At 42.6% G+C, this 27,106-nt stretch overlaps 1 long non-coding RNA gene across 3 annotated transcripts; it reads left to right on the forward strand.

Moving 5' to 3' along the window:
• Positions 1 to 2,267: 2,267 nt before the first annotated feature.
• LOC112545342 (uncharacterized) lies at positions 2,268 to 26,974 on the forward strand. Of its 3 annotated transcripts, XR_012903093.2 has the most exons (7): positions 2,272 to 2,967; positions 3,626 to 3,695; positions 19,099 to 19,212; positions 21,040 to 21,252; positions 22,162 to 22,358; positions 23,547 to 23,635; positions 24,533 to 26,974. It is a non-coding gene; the product is annotated as an uncharacterized LOC112545342 (long non-coding RNA). The 3 variants fall into 3 exon arrangements; XR_012903091.2 differs by having other exon boundaries at positions 2,268 to 2,967; positions 22,162 to 23,635; XR_012903090.2 differs by lacking the exon at positions 24,533 to 26,974 and having other exon boundaries at positions 2,275 to 2,967; positions 22,162 to 24,523.
• Positions 26,975 to 27,106: the final 132 nt, after the last annotated feature.

Consider the following 27,106-nt stretch of genomic DNA (forward strand, 5'->3'; position numbering starts at 1 on the left):
GTTGGCTGCTCCCTATCGGCTCTGACAGTGGGGCAGAATCATGCTGACCCCTATGTCTCTGAAGCTGGGAAAGAAGGAGAGAGGATTTCCCCCAACCAAGCTACAGTTAGCACGGGAACTAGGGTTTCTTGCATCATTGCCAGACAGGCTCCCCCACACACCCAAAAAAGCATTCACCAAGAAATTGTCATGATTGGCAACACTGTATCTCATCACTTCTGGTGATGGCAGCCAGGAAATATTCTGACACCCTGTTTTGGCATCATTGTTCCAATAGCAATATGACGATCTTTGGAAAGTGTCAAAATTCCTACTGTGGCCTATGGTTTACAAGGCAAGCCTTCCCAAAAAGTGTGCTTGCAGTTTTCAGCCACTGGAGGTCTCTTACTTCCAATCTAACAGAGCGACGTAGGGTTGTACATTTTTATATTGGTATGTGGATTATGCTGTAGATGGAGACTCTTGTGAATTTGCTTGGAGACTTCCAGGGAGGCCTTAAAAGCATATGACTTCCAGAAAGGGGGAACTCAATACACATGACCCAGAAGCCACCTCCATCCATAGTTAGAGTTAAAGAGGGGGATTTTTAAAAGAAATGAGAGAGCTGCATCCCCGCTTCTGCATCTGGCAAGGCCAGACAAGCAAGAAGTTAGACAAAATAAAAGAAAAAATGGACAGCTAAGCTCTATGGTTGCCAACTGTCCAGTCACACAAACTCAAACACCCCTATTGCATCCCACTCCTTCCTTGAGACCCCACTCCTGCTCTGAGATCTCACCCCCATCCCACACTTCTCTGAGACCCTGCCCCACTCATTCCATTCTCCATCCCTCCATTGCTCCCTCCCTCACTTTCAGCAGGCTGGACCAAGAGATTGGGATATGGGAGGGGATTCTGGCATAGGTAGGGGTTTGGGATGCAGGAGGGGGCTCAGGTCTGGAGCAGAGAGATGGGATGCAGGAGGAAGTGTGAGGTGCTGGCTCCTGGAGGGAGTTTGGGTACAGGAGGGGGCTCAAGTCTAGAGTAGGGTGTTGGATTGTGGGAGTGAGTAAGGGGTATGGCCTCCGCCCCAAGTGGCACTCCTAGAAATTGCTGGCATGTCCCTGGGGGTAGGCTGGGGATCACCATGCATTGCCTCCATATGGAGGCACCACTGTTACAGCTTCCATTGGCTGTAGTTCCTGGCCAATGGGAGCTGCAGAGGTGGCACTCGAAGTGGGAGCAGGGCACAGAGATCCCCCTAAGGGGCTGCAGGGACATGCCAGCCACTTCTAGGAGTGAAACGGGCCAGGGCAGGCTGGACTTTTAGCAGCTTAAAATCTCCTGCTTTGGCTTCATTCGACTCTTGGAGATAGAGCCCAATTCCAGGAGACTTCCAGTGGAAGGTGCACTGGCCCCCTGTGTCCCCACCAAAATTTTAATTGCTACATGGAGTTCTTCCCTATAACATCTCTCTGTTCCTTTGGGTGGCCCTTTCTTCAGCCTTAGGCACTAGTTGCCTATGCTGGGAGGGTTGACAACTGTACTAAGATCAAAGTTGGGCTGTGCATTAGGAAACAAGATGGATGCTGTTCAGTGCTCTCCTGAGGGGGCAAAGAGAAGAAACAGCAGTTCGGCTAGCGGTTAGGGAATTGAGAATGAGATGAAGGACGTTAGAAGAGACTCATCTCCTCCCTTCATGACTTGCATAAGTCAATACCTGAAACTAAAGAGAGTTTGGCCAGACAAGAAATTAGAATAGAAGCTCTTCAGCAATGATCTGATTTAATGAGGGAAGAAACCTGACAGGGACAAAGCTCTGATTTTTCTCAATACAAGCAAGTGAAATAAATCTTCATCATCAGCCCCAAATACTGGTCTCTTAGCTCAGATTTAAAACATGTACTTGCTAAAGGTATGTCAACACTTGCACCCTATTTCAAAATAGGGATGCAAATGAAGACATTCGAAATTGCAAATGAAGCCAGGATTTAAATATCCTGTGCTTCATTTCCATATTCGCCTTATGGCACTATTTCAAAATTGCGCTATTTTGAAATAAAACATGCCATGTAGACACGTTATTTCGAGAGAAAATCCTTCTCTCGAAATAACTGTCAAACCTCATTTTGTGAGGAATAAGGGTTATTTCAAAAGAAGGATTTTCTTTCGAAATAATGCATCTACACAGTGTGTTTTATTGTAAAATAGCGCTATTTCGAAATACCGCCATAATGTGAATATGCAAATGAAGCACGGGATATTTAAATCCCGGCTTCCTTTGCAATTTTGAATGTCTTCATTTGCATCCCTATTTCGAAATAGGATGCAAGTGTAGACATACCCCTAGGGATTTGATTGACATAGCTGAAAAGATGATTGACAGCAAATACATTTTTCCAACCACAAGACAAGAAGTACCTGTTTAAGGAGTAACAATAGGGGATGGGCAAGTGGCAGATAACCACCCATTCTGTGTTTAGAAACAAAAACCAGAATCCCAGCATGAAAAGATTCTATTTAAAACTCAGTGTTGTAAGTCTGATTGCACTCTTGGTACACCAGCTAATTCTTAAGCTAAAATGCTTGGCTTTCTCCAGGGAAATTTTGTTTTTATGCTGCAGAGAGCTAAAGATAACTACCTAGATTTTTTTTTCTTTAAACTTGGAAAGCTTTTCATCTGTCTTCTTCTTTCTATCCAGAGAAGTGCTGAGGATCTTGGAGGGAAGATGCTGTAAAACTGTGACAGTGATGGAATGTGTTCTCCACAGCATCCTAGAAAAATGTTGGTCAGTACTAAGTGAGGGAAAAATAAGAAAGCGGCAGATGGAGAGAACACTTCACATCTTCAAACAACATCCATAAACAAAGATTCAGCCTTACAATTTTGCAAGTGAGTCACAGAACGGGTAAGTGATTCATCGAAGGCCATACTGCAAATCAACAGCAAACTTCAGGCTCAAACCCAAGGGATCTCTGGAATTGCAGGTATGAGCTCCAGCGTAGGTGCAAGGTGGTATATATTTGAAGTTTAATAATTTTATTATTAACAAAACCATAATGCCTTCACTAATGGAATAAACAAGGAGTTCATGCTGAACAGTAAATGTCTATTTTTCTCATTGTCTGTCTGGGTTCATATAAAAAAACATTGTGAACCGTGAGGTTGTGGCTTTTAAATTCTCAGTTGTACCTGATAGCACAAGGAGGGACAAACCTATTATTTAAAGAAAGCAACAATCTATTTAACATTAAAGTACTGCAATGATGCAACTGAGCATTTATCTTACACTTTGTACATTCCGTTTTTAGGGTGGTATTATAAATATACTGATAGGGAAATTGAGGCATAAAGAATAAGTGATTTGCAAATGGTTACAAAGCAAATAATTATCCAAGCTGAGATTAGGATGCAGACAATCTTAACTCCTGTTATGTTTAAGAAAAAGGTAGTTTTTATCAGCAGAAATAAAACCACAAAAAAGCCAGATTTGATCTTTCTTGGAAAAATTTTCTTTTTATAATTGGAACTGGTGTTATATGAATTCCATAATCATACATCAGAAAATGAGGTATTACACAGCTACTATCCTATTGAATAGAATTTCCTTCTCAATAGCTAAATGCAGACTTTCTCTATTTTTAGGTTAAGTGCCTACTCCTGCTAAAACTTCACTCCCTGTATTGATACACAACTGAAATGAAACTCTCATGGTGTAAGTAACTGCAACATACTATGTAGTGTCAAACCACTTCCTACAAACTAAACTATACCACATTTTGCAAACAGCATGATTTCCTGGATGAGGTTTACTAATATCTGAGCAGACAAGCTTTATTATCTCAAGTAGATCAAGGCAGCAAAAAGATGATTTGTTGATCACAATGAAATGCCAGCTGTGTCTTCAAAATGGCTTTCCCTTTTTCCATCATAATACCAAAAGACAGTTCATTGATTCAACCAGTGAAAGCCCCTTATCTTTGGGGACATCATTGTTGTACAGAAAATATGTGAGCATGTTCCATGGAGCTTACTTTGTGATATGGGATATGCTCGGATCCATAAAAATGGCTGGAGATGAAAAAACAAACAAACATGAAACCATTTTGTTGCTTTCTGGAAAGTAAAACTTGGTTTTCAATTGCTTGATTGTTGGTGTAGTGTAGGTTACCTGAAATTTGACTGCTTTAAGAGAAGAAATTAGCAATTTAGGAAATTCCGTATGCTAAGGAAGTAAGCATGTTTTGTGCCCACATATCAACTAGAAAATCCAGAATAGGTATGTGAAATTTTTTGTGTGAGTAAGGTATGACTCCTCTAACCCATCACTGCAATAGTGGGCAGATCAAAGGAATTCTTACAACTGTCTGGCCTGAAAAGTTCTGAGACATCTCCATTTTCCTGTAATGCTAGGTATCTAAAATTAGAAAGATTGGTAAGTGTTGGTAACTTAAAAATCTCTCTGCAGGTGAATATATATTTCATGCTAATAGTTGAAAAACAGTCCCTTTTTATTAGAGATACTAGTCATATTTATTGTGATTTTAATTGTTAAGTAAGAAATGCTATTTATTTATCTCAAGAGATTTTACTAGCCATGCAGCAAATCCTGTAAATTTATTTTGAGTTAAGGAGAAGACCACCAAGAATTGCTATTAGGTTATGCATGTTCACCAACATGAGTTGTTTGGATTACACGAATATTCTAGTATATGTTTTGAATTTGAACTATTGTGTATTCAGTGCAAAATATCTCTAAAGGATAAGGTGCACATATGAATTTTTCTCTTCTGGAACCCCAAGGAGTCTAGAGATCAGAGGTAAAAGCTTGAACAGGCCACGTGATATAGGCAATGAATTTCAGATGAACTGAAGAGTTCGCTGCTATTTAATAAGTACCTGCAGATATAACTGGAATTACTCCCAGGTATTACTCCCAGGTATTTGTGATCTTTACAGAAGAACTGACAGTGTGTTGTGGAACAGCTAGATTAGGCTGCTGCCCCAGGTCCCTTGTAAATGGGACATTGTATCTCTTGGAGGTTTTCTCCTCACTGGAGAATTATGCCTTGAAAGATTTTCATCTCTTTATTAAATAGACAACTTTAAGGACAAAATAATGTCATTATCCCCAGTATATTTTCTAGGGGATGCATTTAATAGTGTCTCTGTGAAATGTTCAGAAGCCATTATATAAATAGAGTTAGTAAGGGGATGAGTCAAGTTCTGTATATCCTATTTTCTGCATTACTGTGTCCTGGAATGCAGTGGGAGAGCTAATGCTAACAGATCTGTGCGTATCAGAAACCTTCCTGAGAACTATGGAAATAGTTCAAAAAGCTATCAATAGTTCAAACAGCTGTCAAACACATGCATTTTGTGCTGCATTCTGTGCTTCAATTCTGTACTTACCTTCAAAATGCACACTGGAAATGTCTTGAACTGATTTTTTCCATGCATCTATCACCTTCTTCCCTTCCCTTCCTGAGCTTATCTTGAATGAATGTCATTTCTGGTATAATTTTGATATTGTTCTTTTTATTTATCATCAAAATCGGAGGTAAAAGACTAGCTCCTTACTAAACTCTTCCCCCCCCCCCCCCCTTCCTGTTTGTTACTGTAGCATTGCTTGTCAGCACTGTGGCTTCAGGGATTGTTTTTAATGTCATGGGTTTTTGAAAATAGCTATAACAAAGAGGGCATGCCAAATTCCAGGCCAGCGTTTCAAATCACAGCTTCTACAGTGTCTAAGGCATCTTATTATAGTGGACTGGCAACACTATTATAGTTACAGTTGAGACTAGCTTACTATTTAACAGCTGATTTTTCTAATTTCATCCTTTAGGTGCTAGCTCTCCTATTATTGTAAATTCATTGGCGTATAACAGTTCATGTTGCACAATTCATATAGCAGAGGGTTTAGGGGCAAATCTATATTCAGTCATAAAAATCTCCTCTTAGAATTTGTGGTGTGATTAGCAATTCATTCCATGAGTACACATCTCAGGCCAGATCTTAGAGAGACCCTCTGTGGTGTAATTAGCGAGCGGTTGGAGCATACCGCTGCCTTGAAAGGTGGAGGTATGGGGTGGTCATTTAAACCTGTGCTACGTGACTGTAACAACCACTACGAAGCAGAGCTCTCCACTCACATATGCCGGGGTGGCATTTTACCCTCATTTTGCGTAGGTGCAAATGACTGCACTTGGCACAACCATGCGGTGAGTCAGGCCTGTTATGTTTAGGCAGGCTAGAGAGGCAGCAAGAAGCATGCCGAAATCCAGTAACCTGGACAAAGAAACAAAACAAATCACCTGGATATTTATTAAAACTGAGACTTGTCTCTTTTCTACCATGAGGGGCACTACAGACCTACTTTTGCACCAGTTTTCCAGATCTCCTATGCTGCTTTTAGCCTGTGCTCCCCTCTGCCATGTTTCTAGTCATGTGTAAGTATCCAAGTGTAACCCACACACCTACTGGGCATGCTCCACTGTGCCATGTACCACTCATATAGAGAAAGAATGAGTTTGCTCTACAGCATGGCTGGGCAAGAGCCACAGGGGAGGCACGAGCACTTTCACTTATTTCTAGTGAAACCTCTTTCCAGGGTAGCCTGCAATCACTTCAAAAAATTTTGAAGTGGCTTCCCCTTCAGAAATTATTGCCCACCCCTGTTCTATGCCCTTAGCTGAGAGCCAGGTGGCTTTTAGCTCAAACAATAGAGGATCTGGCAAAGTGGTTTTTACCCACAGAAGCTTCTGCCCAAATAAATCTGTCTGTATCTGCAAAACAAGAGGAGTCTGACTCCTGGGGCACCTTGAAAACTAACATGGCTACTCCTTTAAACTGGTATGTGTATAAGTTAGATTGTAAATGTCTCGGGAGAAAGAATCTTGTTCTCGCTCTTGTTTTCATAAAGTGCTATATAACCTCCAGAGATGATCCCCACTCCAGACACCTGATCCCGACTCCCAGCCCAGAACAAGAGTCTTATGGTAAGAATAACAGTGGAAGGCGCTGCAATTTTGACTGTCAAGCCCACCCCTCACAGCTTGTGAGCCCAACAGGTACTCAGCAGTTTATAGCACACTAGCATGAGCCCAGATATCACAAGCCCATCTCTGGGGCTGGATGGCATGCTCCAGAGGCAATATAGATCTAGCCAGAGAGGCTCAGTGATTTGCCAAGGAGGGAACTGAAGCCAGGTATTCTACATCCAAGGTTAGTGCCTGAACCACTGTTCTGTCTCAGCTCAGCACGTGGTGCCAGTTCTCCCTCTTTTCTTGAGGTCAGTTTCAGTTGTGGTATTCCATCTTCTAGAGAGGATATGGGAGGATTCAGAAGCAGCAACAAATTCCTGGGGGAAATGAATTGCAAGGGAACTTGTGTTGGGCCTTCTGGATTTTGCTTCAGGATTGGCTCCTCCAACCTTTTGGAAAAAGCTTTCTTCTTTCTGAAGAGCCTGGCTGCCTTTATGGATTATTAATTCAAATGTTCTTTGGAGAAATCTTCAGGGCAGCCAGCTGCATACTGTGCCCTCTCACATGTCTCTTGTACTTGGAAAGAAACATGCCATTCTATACATTGCAGTTTTAAACTCTGCATCAAAAATACATCACAGTTAGTGCCTTCAACCCACAAACGAGGAAGTCAGAGTTCAGACTATCATGGTACCTGGCTGACAGCATCATGGTGACATAATGCTGGAAATACCCATGTCAAATTTCCCCGCTTGTGCATTTTGGACACCATTTAAAAAATATATTTCTCATCACACACACAAAATGATCCTCTAATTCCTGATGCACTTCTGTGTAAAGTTATGATCTTGTCAGATTTCATTTACACAGCAGTAGAAGTCTTGGAAGTGAGATCCCACCTAAGGAAAATACAAGTGATAAAGGGAGCAGTGTTTTTACAGGTTCTATTCCTTCTTCTAAGACAATGTCTTGATCCTATACTGTGACCTCCATCACGTTAGTAGCTGAGCATCTCACAGTCTCCTGGGTCTTCTTGAAAAGTTTTTTTCAGTTCCATCTGAAGCGGGTTGTGCCCACATAAGCTCATTATACTATCTACATGTTTTGTTAGTCTTTAAGGTGCTGTAAGACTATTTATTGTTTTTTAAGTTTTTCCAGTTACAGACTAACTCAGTTACTCCTCTGACGATTTTTAGTCTCCTGGGAGTTAGGGAAGTATCATTGCATTTCATACATGGAGAACTGGGGAGAGGCTCAGTCATTTGCTCAAGGTCATCCAGAAAGTCTGTATCTGGAAGGAACTGAATTTGGGTCTTCCAAGTCCCAGCTCACTGTTTTAACCCCTACATCACCTTTCCGTTCATGCATAGAATGAGTGCAAGTGGAACTGGTGAGTCTGCCATCTTTCAAATAATCTGTAATAACCATCTACATTTTAAAAGGGCAATACCCATTGTTGTGTATTGTGAAACATAAATTTTCCTTACAAATATATCTATATGTTTGTCCTCTAACCATCACACCATCCACCTTCAGTAATGTTCTGCATATGGCTTGAGTCTACATTTTCTATATAATTCATATAGAAATTGATTAACCAGTGTGGCTGAAATAAGAAAATGGCCTGTATTGTCATAAAAGCAAGGCTCAGATATCCTGCCTGAAGGACAGAAAATATTTGGTTAATTTATCTTTTAATTTTTGGTAACCACTCAATTTCCTGACACTGGCCAGAGAAGCAGAGATGCCTCCAAGACTCTTGAAGAGACTAGGTAGGTAAGCACTAAGTTTTATTGGACAAGCATCTTCAAGTTCTTCAAGACAAACTTTCAAGTTTACATAGAGACCCGAAGAAGAGGTCTCTGTAATCTCCAAAGCTTGTCTCTCTCACCAAAAGAGGCTGATCCAATCAAAGATACTGCCTCGCCCACCTTGATTTTCTAATATCTCTTGTCCAATATGGCTACAAAGACTGCATACACCAAAGGCTCTTAAGACAGATAAAAATTGATGAGAAGAAGACTGGTCCATCCAGAGGCTAGAGCCCTGCCTTAAGATACAGCAATTTAAGTTCAATTCTTTACTCTACCTCAGAGCCTACTGACCTTGGGCAAGTAGCTGAATCTGTATGCCTCCATTTTCCAATCTCTAAAATAAAGTTAATAGCACTCTCCTACTTCACAAGGATATTGGGATGACAAACACATTGAAAATCTTGAGATGGTCAGATACTATAGCAATGGGGATCCATGTATATATTTAAGATACATGATGCCCTGTTTAAAAATAGACAGTTGCCTTCAAGGGCTACGGCTACACAGCAACATTATTTTGAAATAACTAGCGTTAGTCTGCGTCTACACAGCTGTTATTTTAACATAATGTCAAAATACTGTCAAGCTGAAGGACTTCTTACTCTGACTTATGTCACCCTTATTGTACAAGGAGTAAGGGAAGTTGAAGGAAAAGTGCTCTATTTCGAAATAAGTGTTATGTAAGAAGCACCAAAACTCGAAATAAGCTACTTTGAAATAAGCTACACAATTGACATAGCTTAATTTGCATAGCTTATTTCAAGTTAAACACAGCTGTGTAGACGCACCCAAGGAGTGTAATGTAAAAGAGACTCTTTCAGAAATGCCAATCAAATATTCATTTAATAACCATTTTGCAATTAGTACATTTAACAAATATTGTCTTCTTGTCCTTTTTAAAAATATATATTCACAAACTGTCAACTCAGATCAGTTCCCATACAGTCCAAACTGGCTATGAAGTGTCAGTAATATAAACAAAGTCATTTATGCAGGTCAGTAACTCAAGAGAAATCACTGAGAATTTTCTTTCCCTAATTCAAAAGTGGATTTGGAGAATTCACATTGAGGCTAAACTGTGATGTACCCAAATTCCAAAATAATGGGAGGTCTGTGGGCCCTCTGTTCAAAATGTGGCTTCTGTTTGTGAATGAGCAACTTCTGAGTGTGAGAATCATCTCTGTGCATAACTATTTGCATCACAACAGCCTGGCATAGGAGGGCCACAGACAAGCCAGGCCCCTGGGCAATATGGGGAGGCCTCAGCTCCCAGAAAGGGTGGGGCCTCAGGCAATCAGCCCTCAGTGCCACCAGACCATGTTGCCCTTCCCCCTGGCAGCCCTCAGAGCTACCCAGAATGCACCATGCAGTGCTCCAGCTGTGATTTAAAGGGCCAGGGCTCTGGTTGCTCCAGCTACCACCAGGTTCCAGGACCGTTGTCCCTTTTGCCCTCCCATAAGTGGGCCTGGCCTGGCAGACCCCAAATTCTTTCTTTACTTGCCAATTAAAACAGCATTAGTCCTTTACTGTACATAGACTAAATGTTGTGGGTTTCCTCGAGAATGATTTTAAGAGGTTTGAATCCCTGCTGAGATTTTGATCTACCAGCTGCCTCAAAGAGGCGATTGAAGTCTCAAAGGGGAATGTGCTTTTTAGCTTTATGGGAGAGCGAGAGACTGTGCCCACAAAACATTTCTAAACCTGAATACCCTTTAGTTTTAATCACCCCGACAGTTTGTGGTAAAGCATGTGGTTAACTATTTCAGGTAAAGTAGCTTCTCTAGAAGCCACAGGCTGCTTCTAGATTGTTAAAGGATTTGCCTTGTACAATGTACAGATGTAGGAGCACTGAAGATGTTAAACAGTTCAGACCATTTGTGCACAATGGTTCTCTTTATCTTCCTCCTCCCTTCCCTCCTGTGAGTGCACTTGCTTTCAGCTTTCACTGTAGCAGGAGGCTACAAAGGAGGAAAAGAGAACACAGAAAGCTATAGCAGGTGACAAGGAAAGGAAAGAAAGAGAATGTGGAGCATGATTCTGCACAGGAAATCACTGATCTTCATGATTTGGGGTTATGTCAGCAAGGCTGATCTTGGGAGTTGTGTAGGAGGCAAAAAGAATTAAACGTGGAAGGCTGTCTGCAGTTCGAGGCCCCTTCCCAATCCTTCTCCCCATGTGGGCAGGCAGTTGGTGGGTACAGACGTTTTATCATAGCAACCTGCAGTAATAAAAGAGAAATAAGCACTTTCTATAATATTTGTGTTTGTCTGTCTCTTCTGATTCTTTCTGCATGTACCCAAGGCCCTCTGTCTGCTAAACACCCCTTTTGTGGGCAGGATAATTCTCTAATGGATTTGTTAATTAATCACTACCTTCCTAACACAGCAGCACATAGCAAGATAGCCCTCCAGGTCCTGAATCCCATCTTTGAATTCCATAAGCTTCAGGCACCTTGAGTAAATTATTTCAAAATTTCACTGGGCCAATGCATTCATCTAACTCTGGCCCCACAATGGAGCTTGATTATGGCTCCCCACTGGTATTAAAGTGACCCATCCTTAAGTAATTCTAATCCCCAAATGCCTCGGAATACAAAAACTGCTTTGCGAGTTCTCATCTATCCTTCCATCCACAACAGGCTGTGCTGATACAGCCCCCAGCATTGTTTTATATCTGGCACAAGGAATTTAGGAAAGTGCTTTCAAGAAACTCAGATTATATAAATTGATTGTATGCCTTGCCTGGAAAACTGTTTTTAGTTCTGCTCATCCTATCTCAAAAAAAGATAAAAAGGGAGTTCAGAGATGGGTCACAAAGGCATGAGATACTTGTTGATAGAATGATGCACAAATAACCTGTGGGACTTATTGTCACATGATATATAATTGGTCTTATCAGGAAGTGAAAAAAGGAACTATCAGTACAAATAGAGTAATAAACATCCGGTCTAGGCCATTGTCTGAGACAGGCCACTGGCCTAGGTAGAGCAGTGATTTGCAGCAATATGGTAATTCCTATGTAGAAACATTAATTTACAATTCACTTTAATGTTTTCCACGCTGTGCTTTTAAGAAAATCTACGATAGGTTGAACCTCTCTAGTCTGGCACCTTTGGGACCTGACTGGTGCCAAACCAAAGAATTTGCTGGTCCATGGGAGGTCAATATTTTTTAGCAGCGTTACCAACACTTCCCCTGCTTCCTGGGAGGTTAGAAAACATTTAGGGTTAAATTAGAGCTAAATAACAGCACAGAACACTGAGAGCTGGAACTGGTGGCTGTAATCAAACTTTATAAATCTGTGGGAAACATGGCCTCACCTATGATAAGTGGACATCCAGCCAACTAAAATCATGCTGAACCATGGATGTTGCCAGACAAAAGAATGCCAGATTAGAGAGGTTCAACCTGTAATCTCAACTCATGACTGGAGAATGAGCCAACTGAGGAAATAGATTATCCTCCTTCTGCAGGCAAACAGAAATCTGGGTACTTTGCAAGCAGTATGGAGAAGATTAATCTATCAAAATGTACAGCATATCACATGTGCTTACAATGCACACATAATTTATTTTTAAAAGAGAGCATTGTATTCACATTTTAGTTTCATATAGGCCTCCAGTGATCAGAGTGAAAGTTAAAAATTCTGGTTGTACCTGAGTTGCAGAGCTATACTTGCATTACTGGGAATGTGTGCTGTGAGCATAATGGATTATGATGGAGGATTCTGTTTAGATGTCATTTGCTGATACCTTAAATGTTGATTTCCCTGCTTTTTAACAGATGTGTTGACAGTATTGTATTTAGATTAGCAATCTTAACTTTCTCACAATGCAATTAAATTATCTAAGTTTTTTTCACTACATGCTGCCATATATTATGAGATCAATTCTGTCAGATATATAAATAGAGGCAAAATATCAACTGTATTTTTTATATTATGTAGCTATTTATTTTCTCCAGGTACAGATAAACCCTAGCATGCTAGAGAAATTACATTTTAAATTTAGAAATAGTATTATTTTCAAATAAAATTCACTTTTTAAATGTCTAGACTAAGGTAAATTAAGTTGTATTATTTATAGAATAATGCAAATTCAAAGTTTAATGTTGAATTATTGTTCTGGTGGCATGCTTCTTTCTCTTTTGCTGACACATCTATTGAATAGGGCTGGATGAAGACTCTGCTTTTTGTAAATGGCTGTTAATTGATTGATTGTTTGATTGACATAACTGGATTTCCTAGTTTTTGAATGTTTGAGTTGGCATTTTGTAGCTGAGCAACTTTCAATGTTGCATAATAGTCTTTTTATTCTGAATTTCCTGGTGGGTTTTTTTTAAGTCTTAAACTACATGATTATGGATGTACAATTAATGGAGACTTCAAGTTAAACTTTCATTTTCTTTAGGAAATAAAATGTTTATATTAAATTATACCTGCTAAATAATTGCTTTTCAATATCAACATTTACACATGTCAAATTTGATAAAAGATTTGCTTCTCAAACAGCAATATGGAGATTATCCCAGGAAATGTGAAAAGTGTCCCATAACTGTTTTTTTAAAGGAGTTCTTTCACAATATTTTGACCATTGTAATAGGGAGCCACCACTGAACAAGCTGGTTGTTTTCTGAGGTAGTGTTTGGATTTCATATAGCCAGGCAGTTGTAGACAACTGAGTTTATCTCTGCCCATGTTTGCTGGGCTCCCAGAACTGCCATTCCAACTGCCATTCCCAACTGTCATGGAACCTTCCGGCTCCATGGTATACAAGTTGAATGAGCCTCTCTCCACTGGTGTGTCTACACTGCACCCGTAGCTTGAAACAATTTGAGCTATGCAAATTGCTTAGCTTATTTTGAGTCAATTTCAAAATAGCTTATTTCGAAATTTGGCTCTGTCTACACAGCACTTATCATAGAACACTAGAACTGGAAGGGACCTCGAGAGGCTGAGTCTGTTGGAGGCGAAGGAGGAAGAAAGAAAGAGTTAAAATGAATGTTGTTCTCTTTCTCACCTGTTAACGATGTTATTTGGCTCCCTAAACTGTTAAAGTGTTATCTGTTAACCCCCTAGCTCTTCCCTGAGTGAGTGCAGAAGAGTGTCTGAGGTGAACACAAGAGGTGGGAAAACTCTGAAGTAAACAGCTGGAGTAAACAACAGTGCACACGGCCCCTTGCAGGGAGTACACATGGCCCCAGAGGCCCAGGGATTCAGAAGCTGCATGTGGCCGATCCTTAAAGGAGAGAGGGATGCAGCCCTCCAGAGATGGAGATTCCATAACTTCCCAAGGCAATTCCATTATTTAACTATATCCTTACTTTAAGTATATCCTTACTTTGTTACTATCTGTGTCAGGAGAGAGACCCCATCAGGACTCCTGGGCTCTAGCTCAGCTCTGGAAGGGGAGTGGGGGGGAGTGGGTTACAGCAAGGGTACGTCTAGACTACCGCGTTTTGTCGACGGAAGTTTTGTCGACAGATACTGTCGACAAAACTTCCGTCGACAATTTGCGTCCAGACACATGGAGTTTTGTCGACAAAGCAAGCCGCTTTGTCGACAAAACTCGGTAGTCTGGACGCAGTGGTCCAGGCAATAACACCTTCTGTCGACAGAGTTCTGTCGACAGAAAGTGTTATGCCTCGTAAAATGAGGTATACCAGCTGTCATGATTATGAGGGTTAGCCAGCAGCCTGGGGATTAAGGGGTTAACTACACCTAGCCAGGTGGAGTGACCAATAAGAATGTAGGTGGGATTTTTCAAACTGGGACAAAGGAATTTGGGTTTTTCCTTTGTCCTTTTGGCTCGCTAGAGAGTTCTCTGCAGCTACAGAGAGGGACAAGCATGTCTCTCTCTCTCTCCAAGACATCATTCTTCATTTTCTGTAAGTAGGGTAAAGTTTAGGTAGTTTCGTTAGGTTTTATTGTGTTATGGATTGGGTATGGGATCTGAGATCTGGCACTGCTTAAAAGATGTTTTGGCTTTTCTTTGTAACTAAGTTCTAGGCCCATGGAGTTTCTCCATGAGTATATTTTGTTACCTTCCTCTCTAGTCATTATACTTGCAACCAGAATATTGTTGTAATAATAAAAGTTCTTTCTTTTCTTTTATTAACCTGGCAGTGGTTAATGGTGTGCCCTGATTTTTGTTTTAGGGGGAAGATTTCCCAAATGATCTTTCCCCTGGTTTCTTTAGCAACATTTGGGTGGTGGCAGCGGAAGTTTTATTCCCAAGATCTAGGTTTTCAAGATCTTGGGGGAAGTTTTATACCAAAGCCTGGTAGATAAGGCTTTGGGGTACACTTGCTGGCCCTCACTTCTGCATTTATCATGCCAGAGTGGGGAAGGAGCCATGACATGGTGGCATAGCGGTGGGATTATTTGGAGAACCCAGGATTTTTAAAAGGGCACAGTTTTCTTTTGAGTTGCAAGCTTTGCAGTTTTCCTTTTGTTTTTCTTTTGTTTTTGGGCTGCCTCAGGGAGGGGCAGACCTTAAGCCAGACACAGACCTACCCAAACAGTTTGTTTTTTTCTAGCTTTCGGGACAACTGGATAGCTAGGCTAGTTAAGACAGGATGTCCAACTCTAGGACAGATTCATTCCCCAAGGAGAGGGCAGGAGCAATGTATAGCAGCGCTTCTCCCCCCTCACCAATGCCTTCTACATGGGAAGTTGCCTGTAAGATCGGCAGGCCTCTAACTGACAAGGAGATAGAGTTTTTCCTACAGCTGGAGGACAGGCGTGCACAACGAGAGGCCGAAGACAGGCGTGCACAACGAGAGGCCGAAGACAGGCGTGCACGAGAGGCCGAAGACAGGCGTGCACGAGAGGCCGAGGAGAAGTGTGCCCAGCAAGAATATCTGGAGAGGCTAGCAGCAGCACAGGCGAGGCTAGCAGCAACACAGGCAAGACTAGCGGAAATAAAGGCCGAGACCAGGCGAATAGAGGTGGAAACACAGGAGAGGATTGCTAAAGCGAAGGCCCCATCAACTGACCATCCTGCTCCCATGAATGTTCCAGTCCCTGTTCAATATCCCAGGAAACTCCAGGTCCAGGCAGTGGAAGAACAACAGAGACTGTATCCTCAGGGGGGTTCAGTGGAGAACCATGTGGGGATGGGGTGTGATTATGGCATGAATAGTATGTATAATCAGGCGGATACCTTAACCCAGCCCCAGAACATGCATGAGGTTTGGGAAGGGGATGAGTGTGAATCTGGGAAGTTGTCTGTGGCTAGTCAGTCCTATGGGGAGCCAGGTAAAAGTTTTCCTCAATGTTTGCCTGAGGGAGAGAGCTGTGTGTCTGTGAGTGAGGTTTCTGCATATCTGCCTGGAGTCTCAGAGAAGAGGCTGGTGTCAGATTTTGGTCAGATTTTTGGGCTCTCCCTGCCCTGTTTCGGGAAAGGGTCCCTCTGGTGCAGTCTGGAGTGGCTGGCCAGAGTGAAAGCTTAGTTGGGGAAAAAGATCAAATTCTGGAGGGTGTTCAGTGTGAGCAACCTCTGTGTGTGGAGCCTGGCAGTTTGGCTGCTGAGGAGGGAGGTATGCATGTGGGGGAAGGGTTTCTTCCCAGTTCTTTGTCTACAGGAGGTGCCTGTCAGCCTGGATTGGCTGAGGAGAGTGCTGTGGGCCCAGATTTAGCTCTGGGGGCAGCTGAAGCCCAGAAAGGAGAGGGGGAGGTCTCTGATCTTTCCCCAGAGGAGTCTGTGTGTTTTCCTGAAGGGGGGTTGTGTGAAGACCTGCCTGTTCAGGGGATAGAGGGATCACAGGAGGAGTTGGTGGTAGTTCAGCAGGGTGATGCTGCTGTAGAGCCAGGGGAAGATGAGCTTTTGCTTGCAGAAAGTCATAAGGAAGAGGATCCTTATGGTGGGGCTGGCCAGCGGGTTGCTGTGCCTGAGGGGGGTAAAAGTGACTTGGGGATAGAAAGATCCTGTGAGGAGCAAAGGAATTCCATAGCCATTGTGAACAGGGGAGCCACACCCAGCCAGGCCTATGTCTGTGTGGGAGGGAGTTCACAACCTAAACCCACAGGGCATGGGGGAGGGGCAAGACTTGTGTTTGCCCAGGAAGGTTGCAACTTTTTAAATGTAAAAAGCCAGAATTGTCAATGTACAGTTGGGGTGGATGTGTTCCTACTGCTTATGTTAACTTGCAGAACCACTGTACTGCTGTTACTAAGAATGGTAACGATGTCCACTATGCATGATTTTGTACCAAAACCCTGGAAACTGTTACAAGATGTACCCAAGGACACACTGGATGTTCAAAAGCTTTGGGACCCTGGTATTTCACTGTTAATACTTGTAATTAGTGTTGAAGCTTCTCACCTGAGAAGGGACATTCCAAAATTGATATGCTGTATGGGAAGGGAAACTGAGGCACGGCAACATTTTGTGCAAAGGAACCCATGTAAGGTGTCTAATGAAAGCTTGTTCACTGTTGATTCTATGTATGAGACGTGTGTACATGTGTGATGTTATATATGAAGATTCTCATTAACAACCTTACTCTCAACATTTTCTTCCTTTCAGTAATGTATCTTTAGAGTTTAGATTCTAAAGGATTGGCCCAGCGTGATCTTGTGGGTAAAATCTAAAGTGAAAATTGGCTTGGTACTGTGGCTGAGTCCTTTGGACCAGGAGGATCTGTTTGGAGTTGGTGAGTGGGTTTTGGTAACCTCTCACCTGTGGATGGAGGCCTAAGTCTGGTGATGGCACCGGGAAGCTGAAGTGTCTAAGGGGTTTTGCTGGTGAGGCTTCCGGCTGACCGGGGAGGCAGCTGAAGTGCTCGGTGTAATTTGAGGGGTGCCTGGGAAAGGACCCCAGTTGAGGGCGGTAAATAGCCCTGGTTTGAAGCAATTCGCCCTGAGCTGACACTCTCAGTGGTGCCAAGACCTGGCCTGGTGTATGATAGTGATGTATTTTGCAAGAGGCACAGAACCTGGTCAATTGAACTTTAGATCAAGACCCCACGCTATTCTAAATTTGATTTTGAGACTGAGAGTTTGATTGATTAATGAGGCATTTCTGGACTCAACTACTTAATATTCTCTGTATAGCTGTGATGGTATTCTATGGATATGGAAGCCTTTGCTTACTTTTTATGTCTTCAATCATTTAGTCAAGTGTGCATAATGTATTTACTATGTTTTATCTTAGACCTACAGGAAGAAATCACAGCCAGTGTGGCCAGAGGCTGTCCAGCACCGTCTGTGATTTGGTGGGCATGTCATGATTATGAGGGTTAGCCAGCAGCCTGGGGATTAAGGGGTTAACTACACCTAGCCAGGTGGAGTGACCAATAAGAATGTAGGTGGGATTTTTCAAACTGGGACAAAGGAATTTGGGTTTTTCCTTTGTCCTTTTGGCTCGCTAGAGAGTTCTCTGCAGCTACAGAGAGGGACAAGCATGTCTCTCTCTCTCTCCAAGACATCATTCTTCATTTTCTGTAAGTAGGGTAAAGTTTAGGTAGTTTCGTTAGGTTTTATTGTGTTATGGATTGGGTATGGGATCTGAGATCTGGCACTGCTTAAAAGATGTTTTGGCTTTTCTTTGTAACTAAGTTCTAGGCCCATGGAGTTTCTCCATGAGTATATTTTGTTACCTTCCTCTCTAGTCATTATACTTGCAACCAGAATATTGTTGTAATAATAAAAGTTCTTTCTTTTCTTTTATTAACCTGGCAGTGGTTAATGGTGTGCCCTGATTTTTGTTTTAGGGGGAAGATTTCCCAAATGATCTTTCCCCTGGTTTCTTTAGCAACATTTGGGTGGTGGCAGCGGAAGTTTTATTCCCAAGATCTAGGTTTTCAAGATCTTGGGGGAAGTTTTATACCAAAGCCTGGTAGATAAGGCTTTGGGGTACACTTGCTGGCCCTCACTTCTGCATTTATCATGCCAGAGTGGGGAAGGAGCCATGACACCAGCGTCGACAAAACCGCGGAGTTCTGTCGACGTTATGTCGACAGAACTCCGCGGTAGTGTAGACGCTGGTATTGTTTTGTCGACAAAAGTCCACTTTTGTCGACAAAACTAGGTTGTCTAGACACACCCCAAGTAGGGAAGATTCATTTCAGCTCTATATAAGAACATCTAAATAGCCTTACTGGGTCAGACCAATGGTCCATCTATCCAGTCTTCTGACAGTGGTCAATACCAGGTACTTCAGAAGGCATGACCAGAAGAGGCATTTATCAAATGATCCATCCTCTGTCACCCATCCCCAGCTTTTAGCAAACAGAGGCTAGGGACACCATCTGTGCCCATTTTGGACTAGCTACCATTGATGGACCTATCCTCCTTGAACTTATTTTGTTCTTATTGGCAGGCCCTCTCAGAGGTCCAGAAAAGGCCCAAGCCACCTCCAGCTTTTGAGGCCAACTAGCCACAATAAAAATAAAAAAGGACGACACGTGAAAACCAAAAACGGCACCAAAAAAGAGTGAGATATATTTGATTTTTTTTTAATTTAACAAATGCTTTTCTGGCCTTTTTCTATGCAAATACACTCGTTCTTGAGGAAAACTCTAGCCAAAAATATAACAAGTGTCTAAATTTGAGTCCCCCTTTGAGCTTGAGGCACAGGCCAAATGGCCCTCTTGCCCCTGCCCTCCCTCCACTTGGATTGGCCCTGATTATTGGAACTTTGTTATGGTTTGAGCCTTTCCACCAACTCCTGGAAAAGTGTTCCACAAGTTAACTGTGAACAATTTATTTATTTATTTTTAAATCTGCTGCCTATAAATTCATTTGGGTCAGCTTCTTTTGTTATGTTAGTGAAGGAATGAATAACATTTCCTTATTCTGTTTTTCCATACCATTTATGATTTTCTAGACATCTAACATATCCAGCTTGGAAAAGTTGTAAGCAGCTCAAACTCTGTTGCATTTAAGAACTGCCTCTGGAGATGGGGCATGGGCTTTAAGCAGACCTTAAGTATGAAATCCAGGGGTTCCAACTTCAGGGGGATCTACTCCCCTTTAACCCCCCTATAAATGGCACTCTTGATAGAAAGGTAAAAATAAGTATTTTAAATGAGATGTCACCAGATCAGGCAGCAAACTAGTTTCTTTGGTTTGTAAATTCTCCCCCTCCCCTAGTTACCCCATAGTGTTCCACACATTAACAGTGAATAACATACAGTCTGGATAGAAAAGAATTCTTGGAAAAAATCTTTTCTTTGCTAAGCTCTATTTACAGCACTAGTTTGGCCCTAATCCCCTCAGAGCTAAGGGTTAGCCCATGGACTGCAGAGGATCTGGCTTTAACACAAGAGAAATATGGGGGTTGCAAGTGTCCAATATTAGAAATAATAGGAAGGGTTGGACAGAGAAGATTCTTGCCCCCAGATGCCTAAGGGAATGGGATTCTCACTGTGCAGATGCACTGAATTACAAGTAGATTGCACAGAAACTATGCTGCTGTTTAGCCGGCCTAATCATGGCAATCCAGCCAGTCTACTCCTCCTCCCTCAGTATCCCCATTATAGCAACCAAGTTTTTCATACCAGATAGTGCTGGCTAGTAGTGGCCACACTTAGGATATGTCTAGATTGCACCCCTCTGCCGGCAAAGGGATGCGGTCTATACATACCCTTACTCATTACATTTCATGCATCCTTTACTCCCAGAGGGTACGTCTACACTTGCCCCCTACTTCGAAGTAGAGAGGCAAATGAAACATACTGAAGTTGCAAATCAAGCCCGGGAGTTAAATATCCCGTGCTTGATTTGCATGTTCCCGGCCGGTTGCCATTTTAGAAATTCACTAGCCCGGAGCAACTGCCTGCGTCTACACGCAGCAGTGAAATGGGAGTCCAATTTAAAGCCCTAACTCAAATTAGCTGGTATTCCTCCTGCAATGAGTTTTACCAGCTAATTCGAATTAGGGGCTTTAAATCGGACTCCCATTTCACTGCCGTGTGTAGACGCGGGCAGTTACTCCAGGATAGTGAATTTCTAAAATGGAGACCAGCCGGGAACATGCAAATCAAGCGCGGGATATTTAAATCCCAGGCTTGATTTGCAACTTCGGTATGCTTCATTTGCCTCCGTACTTCGAAGTAGGAGGCAAGTGTAGACATACCCAGAGAGATTAGGCAGTCTTTGCTTGTCTTTCTCCTTGCTAGGGATGGCAGTTTGAGGGCTTGTACACAATTCCAAGGAGGAACAGAATTGGCTGCTTTTGCTAATGAGGAGATTGTGAAATTGTGTAAAGGGGTCGCAGGCTTCTTCAATTCTGCAGTTTGAGTTTCATCTCTCATTCAAGGTTACTGCCAATTTCAGCGCCTCCCAAGAGCACATACAACAGCCTGTGGTGTCGGATTAAGGGAGACAGATGCTGCTTCACAGGGGCTCATATTCTTAATAGGTACAAGGCCATTGCTCCATGTTAAACCTCCAGCCTAGTCTTCAGTGCTGACACAAGAAAAAGCATGGTCTATTTACATCAAAGGGATAAAATCAGTGGGACTGTACAAATGTAAGTATATCAAGTCCAGTATCTCAAGAGTCATATACCTCATGTAAATTACCAAGGATATCACAATCTTAGCAGTCTCCTTATGAATATAAACAACTTAAATTCATATTTCAATGCAGTTCTTTTTCTTCTGATTTTTCATTTGCTCATATTCTCTTTTCTGCTTATTGGGTTTATTCTCTTTGGGCCACAACAGCCACTCACACCTCTTGACCTGTTTAGCAGTTGTTTGGACATTTATTTTCCTGTTTGCATGGAGATTGTTAGCAATGAGGCAAGGGGATTTTGTTATCAGGTCTCTCTCCAACGCGGTGGCCCTATCACATGTTCATTCTGGTTAAAACTCCCTCTCTCCTGGTGCAACCACAAAAGCTATTTTAAAATATTTCACATTAATCTGACTCTGATCTGTACAGAGACTCTGATCCAATTATAGAGAACAACAACAACAACAAGCCCTATGTGCACATATACCGCTGTGAAACGGTTGGCTTTATCAAACTACAAGGAAAAATTCAGGCTACCAAAAAAAAAAAAAAATCAGGAAAGTGTCCCAGGCCTGAGATGCAGTGTATTAAGCTATGGAATGGGTTCCCTAAAGCATTGGGGAAAGTTCTGTTTCTTCTGACTGTCAAACAAGAGTGGACGAGATGTAAGAGTATGTTCCACAGAGAGTAATTCTGCATAGACTGAGGTTGGACTCTATACTTCATTTATAATGGAAGAGTGCCGGGGCTCAAGCAATTATTTTACATTCATAACTGATGAGACAAGCCCAAAGGTGCCAGGGATATGAACTGCCCAGCCCAGAGTTGCCAGTGCTAATCCCTAACAAGCCCAGGTACAATTTAATGGAGCTTTTCCAGTCCTCATGCCTACAATTCTATAAAATATCATCTTGTCTAACAGAAGGAATGAAACAATCTTCTCCAGAGGGGGTCACGAATCTACTCTGCCCAGAACTTCATGTCAGTCAGAAACAAGAACATGAAGCAGAGCTACAGAGAACCCATTAGCCATGGTCCAGTCTGACATGAAAGATACAGTAAGTTTATTACTGTAACGTTTCATCCTTTGACTTCCATAGGAGCAGAGAAAGGCCAGAGGTGAGTGCTTTCAAAAATCCCACTCTTTCACGTTTTGTAGTGGACTTTATTTTGTAATCTTTGATTCAGAAAGAGTTGCCACTGTGTGATCAAATGGCAGCATTTTTTCATGACCAGGAGCCCTGCATGGGCACAAAATTTGTATCTGCATCTGCAAAGATGAGCCACTGATATCCACATCCATGTCTGCAGATGAGGATACCTGTGGATATAAATCGAATATCCACAGATTTTCTGGACTTTACATGACCCTGAAAATTGGGAGAGTATGGTTTTCTCTGCACAGACATATTTTGTATCTGTGACAACTGCACAGATTTGTAGAGCCCTGCAAATCTTCAGATATCCACTTCAAGTCCATGGGTATCTGCATCCAGAGATGTAGATGCAGATATCTATAGCTCATTATTGCACATGCGGATATAGATACAAATTTTGTATCTAGAACCCTGCAAATTTGCCAATACCTGCGGGTACCTGCATCTGCGGATGTGAATGCAGCTATCCATGGCTCCTTTTTGTGGATATGAATGCGGATGTAGATACAAATTTTGTACCACACAAGGGTCTGCTGATTTGATTATAGCTACAATAACTTGATTATAGCAAGTAGTATCTAGACAACTGCCTGCCTCCTTTAGATCTCATAGCTTATAGTGGGATGCCCAGGCCCAAGCAACATGCCTGAGCTATTGTGACAGTATATCCCATGGGGAGGAAGTGCATTAGAAATGTCTGAGGGGTTATAATGCTTAACCCCCAATCTCTAACTTCACCATATTTAAGGACGACAGTGGGAAAATTTGGCTCAAGCTAGCTCTGCAGGGCACTGATGGCAACAAACTTGGAGAAGAGTCCACACAGCAGATTCCCAAACAGATGTGCTGGGGAGTGCTGACACAGACTAGTCCCTGATGAACGAAGGGCTAGCTACTTTTCCCCTACCCTTTACGTGGGTAATAGGGGAGTGGCTGGTTGGCTCCCCAAGTGAAGTGACTGCCGTGGGGCAGGTTGAGCTGCACATCTGTGGTCAGGGGATTGGGTTGAATCCTAAGCCAGGGAGATCTGTTTCCTTTCTGATGACATTACATACTTTCACCTGTTATAAAAACTCACCCTGGAGGGGAAAGCCTCGCTGGTGACAGCTGTTGCATTTCTGCCAAGTGAATCCATGGACTTATGTTGCAGGGGCTTTCAGATCGGAAATTGGCATCAGGAGGGTTCACTCCACCCACAGTAGCCCAGGCATATGGCCAAGGAAAACTCAGTAAACCCAGGTACTAAAATCACAGCAGAGCTCTTGTACCTCGATCCCTAAGACACCCAGAGCTCCTCTATCACTCCCCAGCACTATCAGTTTCTTGCCCCTCCAGGCCTTAAAAAAAAATCTAAGGATCTATAAAAACTCCATCCAGTGAGTTAGAAGGGCAGGGCAATAGGAATCATGATAAGCCTCTCTCAGCTGGAAGAGGTTCATTGCATATCTTAAAGGATGGTATTTAAAGCAACTGGCTATCAAAGTATTTAAAAATTAGAAGCTGATTAAGACAGATGATGCAAAGAAAGAATTCCACCTTCCATTGTCAACTGGTGGAAAGAAAACCACATCCATGTTGCACTCGGGAGCCCCACATAAGTTGGGCAAGAAGCAAGGGTTCAGAGTCCCAGCCCTCCACTTCCCCTCGCCCCACAGTCCCAGGATACCTGATGTTTCTGCTGAAATGTTTGGCAAAGAAATAGTTAACAATATTGACATTCAAAGCCCAGTTCCTTTGTCTGAATGGTTAGCCTTAAATTAAAAGTGTCTCACTAGGAGAGCTCTCACAGCCCTGCTGCCTAGGGACACTAGAGGGAAGTCGTAATTAAAAAACAAAAAACCCTGATCATCATTGGTGGGCAATGGTCATTATGGCTCATGTAATTGAGCTGGGGCCTGGCTGGAATTCTGGCAGGTTCTGCAGAACAGATATATCTGGCCTTGTGGTGCAGCAGATGCATTACAGGCAGATGACACAAACAACCAACCCCTTATCTTGGGTTGGAATCTCCAAAGTCATCCTTTTCAGCCACAGATGAAAGCTGTCAAAATAGAAACACTTTGCTTGCTCTCATTAAGGCCAGCAAATGAAGAATGAACAGTTATATTTCTCTCTCTCTCTTTTTTTTTTGTTTAGGTGTAATTTTCCACAATGCTTCCTGCAACAGGAATCCTGGGAATCCTTCCTCAATGGGGTTATTTTCTTTCTTTACAAAAGTGGGTTTCCAGTTTTAATTTTTTGGACTCTATTCAACAGAATCAACACAACCAGAATTAATGAATGTTTTGCAAAACATAACCATTCTCCTCTAATATGTGATAAGCATAAATGCACAGGAGGGAGACAAATTGCTCAGAGGAGGCCTGGGGGTGGAGGTAACTAGGAGTAATAGGAAGCCATTACTAAAAGTGAATTAACAGCACCCCAGATGTTTGCTATGACAGGAGTATTGTTATCCCAGGATTATTTTGCAGTCACTCACCCATGGGCTGGATACTGTCCCAAAGAACTCAATGAGAATTTTGTGATTGGCTTTAATGAGAGCTGGATCAGACCCCGGGGTCTTTCTGATCTTTGGTCTCTCTGTCCTATCCATATGAGCTCTGAGTACGGAGCGTTGTGGTGGTACTAAGATATTACTGTGCCCCTTTGTATGGGCAAGAATGTTAGTTCATGTCCCATTGCTCATGTGAACTTTAGGAAAACTTTACCAATCACTCTAGTGTTAGAGACAAAGCAATTCATTAGCAGCTCAGATTTTTTTATCTTAGTTACCATCACTGCTGCCTTCCATGTTGTTTCTTCATTTAGGGTTAATCGTTTTAATGAAACACTAGTTATCAGCATCGCCTCAGGGTTTTGCTCAGCCCCCTTCTTGCTAAATGGATATGTGGGGCTGTTGAGGGAGTAGGTACAGCTTGTGAGTCTTCACTATCCAGCTTTATCCATCTCTTCTAACCTTGAAGATACAGTGGAACCTCTTGCCCTGAGTCAAAGGAAATGGAGGCCTAGATAACAGCTACCCAGTGAGGTTCAACCCAGAGATGGCAGAGACAATATCTGCAGGATGGAAGAAACAAAAATACTGCAGATAGAACCTCTCTACTCAGCACCCTTTTGACTGGTGCTGAACCAAAAGAAGTCAATATTGTTTAGCAGCATTACCAACACTTCCACTGCTGGGCTGTAAGACATGTAAGGGTAAATTAGAGCTAAATAACAATACGGAACCCTGTGAGCCAGGACTTGTGGCTGTAAACAAACTTTATGGGACCACAGGAAACTTGGCCACACCCATTAAAAGTGGACATCCAGCTAACTGAAATCATACCACACCACGGATGTTGCTGGTCCTGAGAGTGCTGGACTAGAGAGGTTAAACCTGTAGATCAGCATCCTTTATAAATGGCCTACGTCCCTCTTTTTTTCTACCCATGGCTTGTACTCTGAGAATCCCTAGCTGTTATAGATTTTCAGGTGATAGTGGCTGGCAAATGGCCTTCTTATCACCTGAATTTGACAAGGAGCCACGTCCTCTCAATTTGGAGGAGATACATGGGCAGTTCTCTATGCTTTTGTCATCTCAAGGTTGGATTTCTGCAGCATGATCTGCAAAGGACTGGACCATCAGGCCATTTGAAAATTATAACCAGGTGTGAATTCACATTTGGTCTCATCCAGAAAGCACATTGCTCCAGTGACCACATTCTCTGCACTGGCTATTGATTGATTTCCAGATTAGATAAAAGATAAATATTATCACTTGCAAACACCTTCATTTAAAAAACAGTGTGGAATTGGTTGCAATCCCATCTCTTTTTTTCCCTCTCTATGAAGAGACTTTCAGTGAAATTACTGTATTCTGACCCAGACCTGTGATTTAAATCATAGAATCAGAGATGCAGGGCTGGAAGGGACTTTGAGACATTATCAAGTCAAGACCATCCCTGGCAGGGTATTGTCCAAATTGTTCTTAAAAAGCACCAGGGATGGGAATTCCACAGCCTTTTTTGCAAACCTATACCAGGGTACATCTACACTACAGAACTAATTCGAACTAACTTAATTCGAATTAGTTAATTCGAACTAAGCTAATTCGAACTAGTGCATCTAGACCTAAAAACTAGTTTGAATTAGCATTTTGCTAATTCGAACTAGCATGTCCACATTGAGTGGACCCTGAACTGAGGTTAAGGCTGGCCGGAAGCAGTGCCGGCAGGGCATCAGGTTAGGACTTAGAGCGCGGAGCTGCTGTCTCAGGCTAGCTGAGGACTGTGCTTAAAGGGATCCGACCCCCACCCTGGACAGACAGTTCTCAGGGTTCCCCACTTGCTTGTCTACCTCGATGAGGGACAGCAAAGCAGTCCTTCTTAGAGTGCCCTGAGTGCCCACACTTGGCACATCACAGCACTCGGCCATCAGCCCGGCTGCATTTGCCGCAGGCTGCCATCTTGGGGGTGCAATCAGGGGGCTTCAGGAGAGCTTCCACCCCGAGGAGCCCGCAGAGCCACCGCAGTCCTCCCCATCGGGGGCTCGTACCCCATTCCTCCCTCACCTCCTTCCACTTACCCCTCTCTAGCCCCCCTTCCTGATGTACAAAATAAAGGACACGTGTGTTCAAAAAACTCCCTCTCTTTATTTAACAAAACTGGGGGGAGGGGGATTAGCCTCTGGGGAGACTGGGAAAAGGAGGTGGGAGAGGGGAAGAGA

The sequence above is a fragment of the Pelodiscus sinensis genome, chromosome 1, assembly GCF_052426305.1.
Source record: "Pelodiscus sinensis isolate ZL-2025 chromosome 1, ASM5242630v1, whole genome shotgun sequence".
Lineage (NCBI taxonomy): Eukaryota > Metazoa > Chordata > Testudines > Trionychidae > Pelodiscus > Pelodiscus sinensis.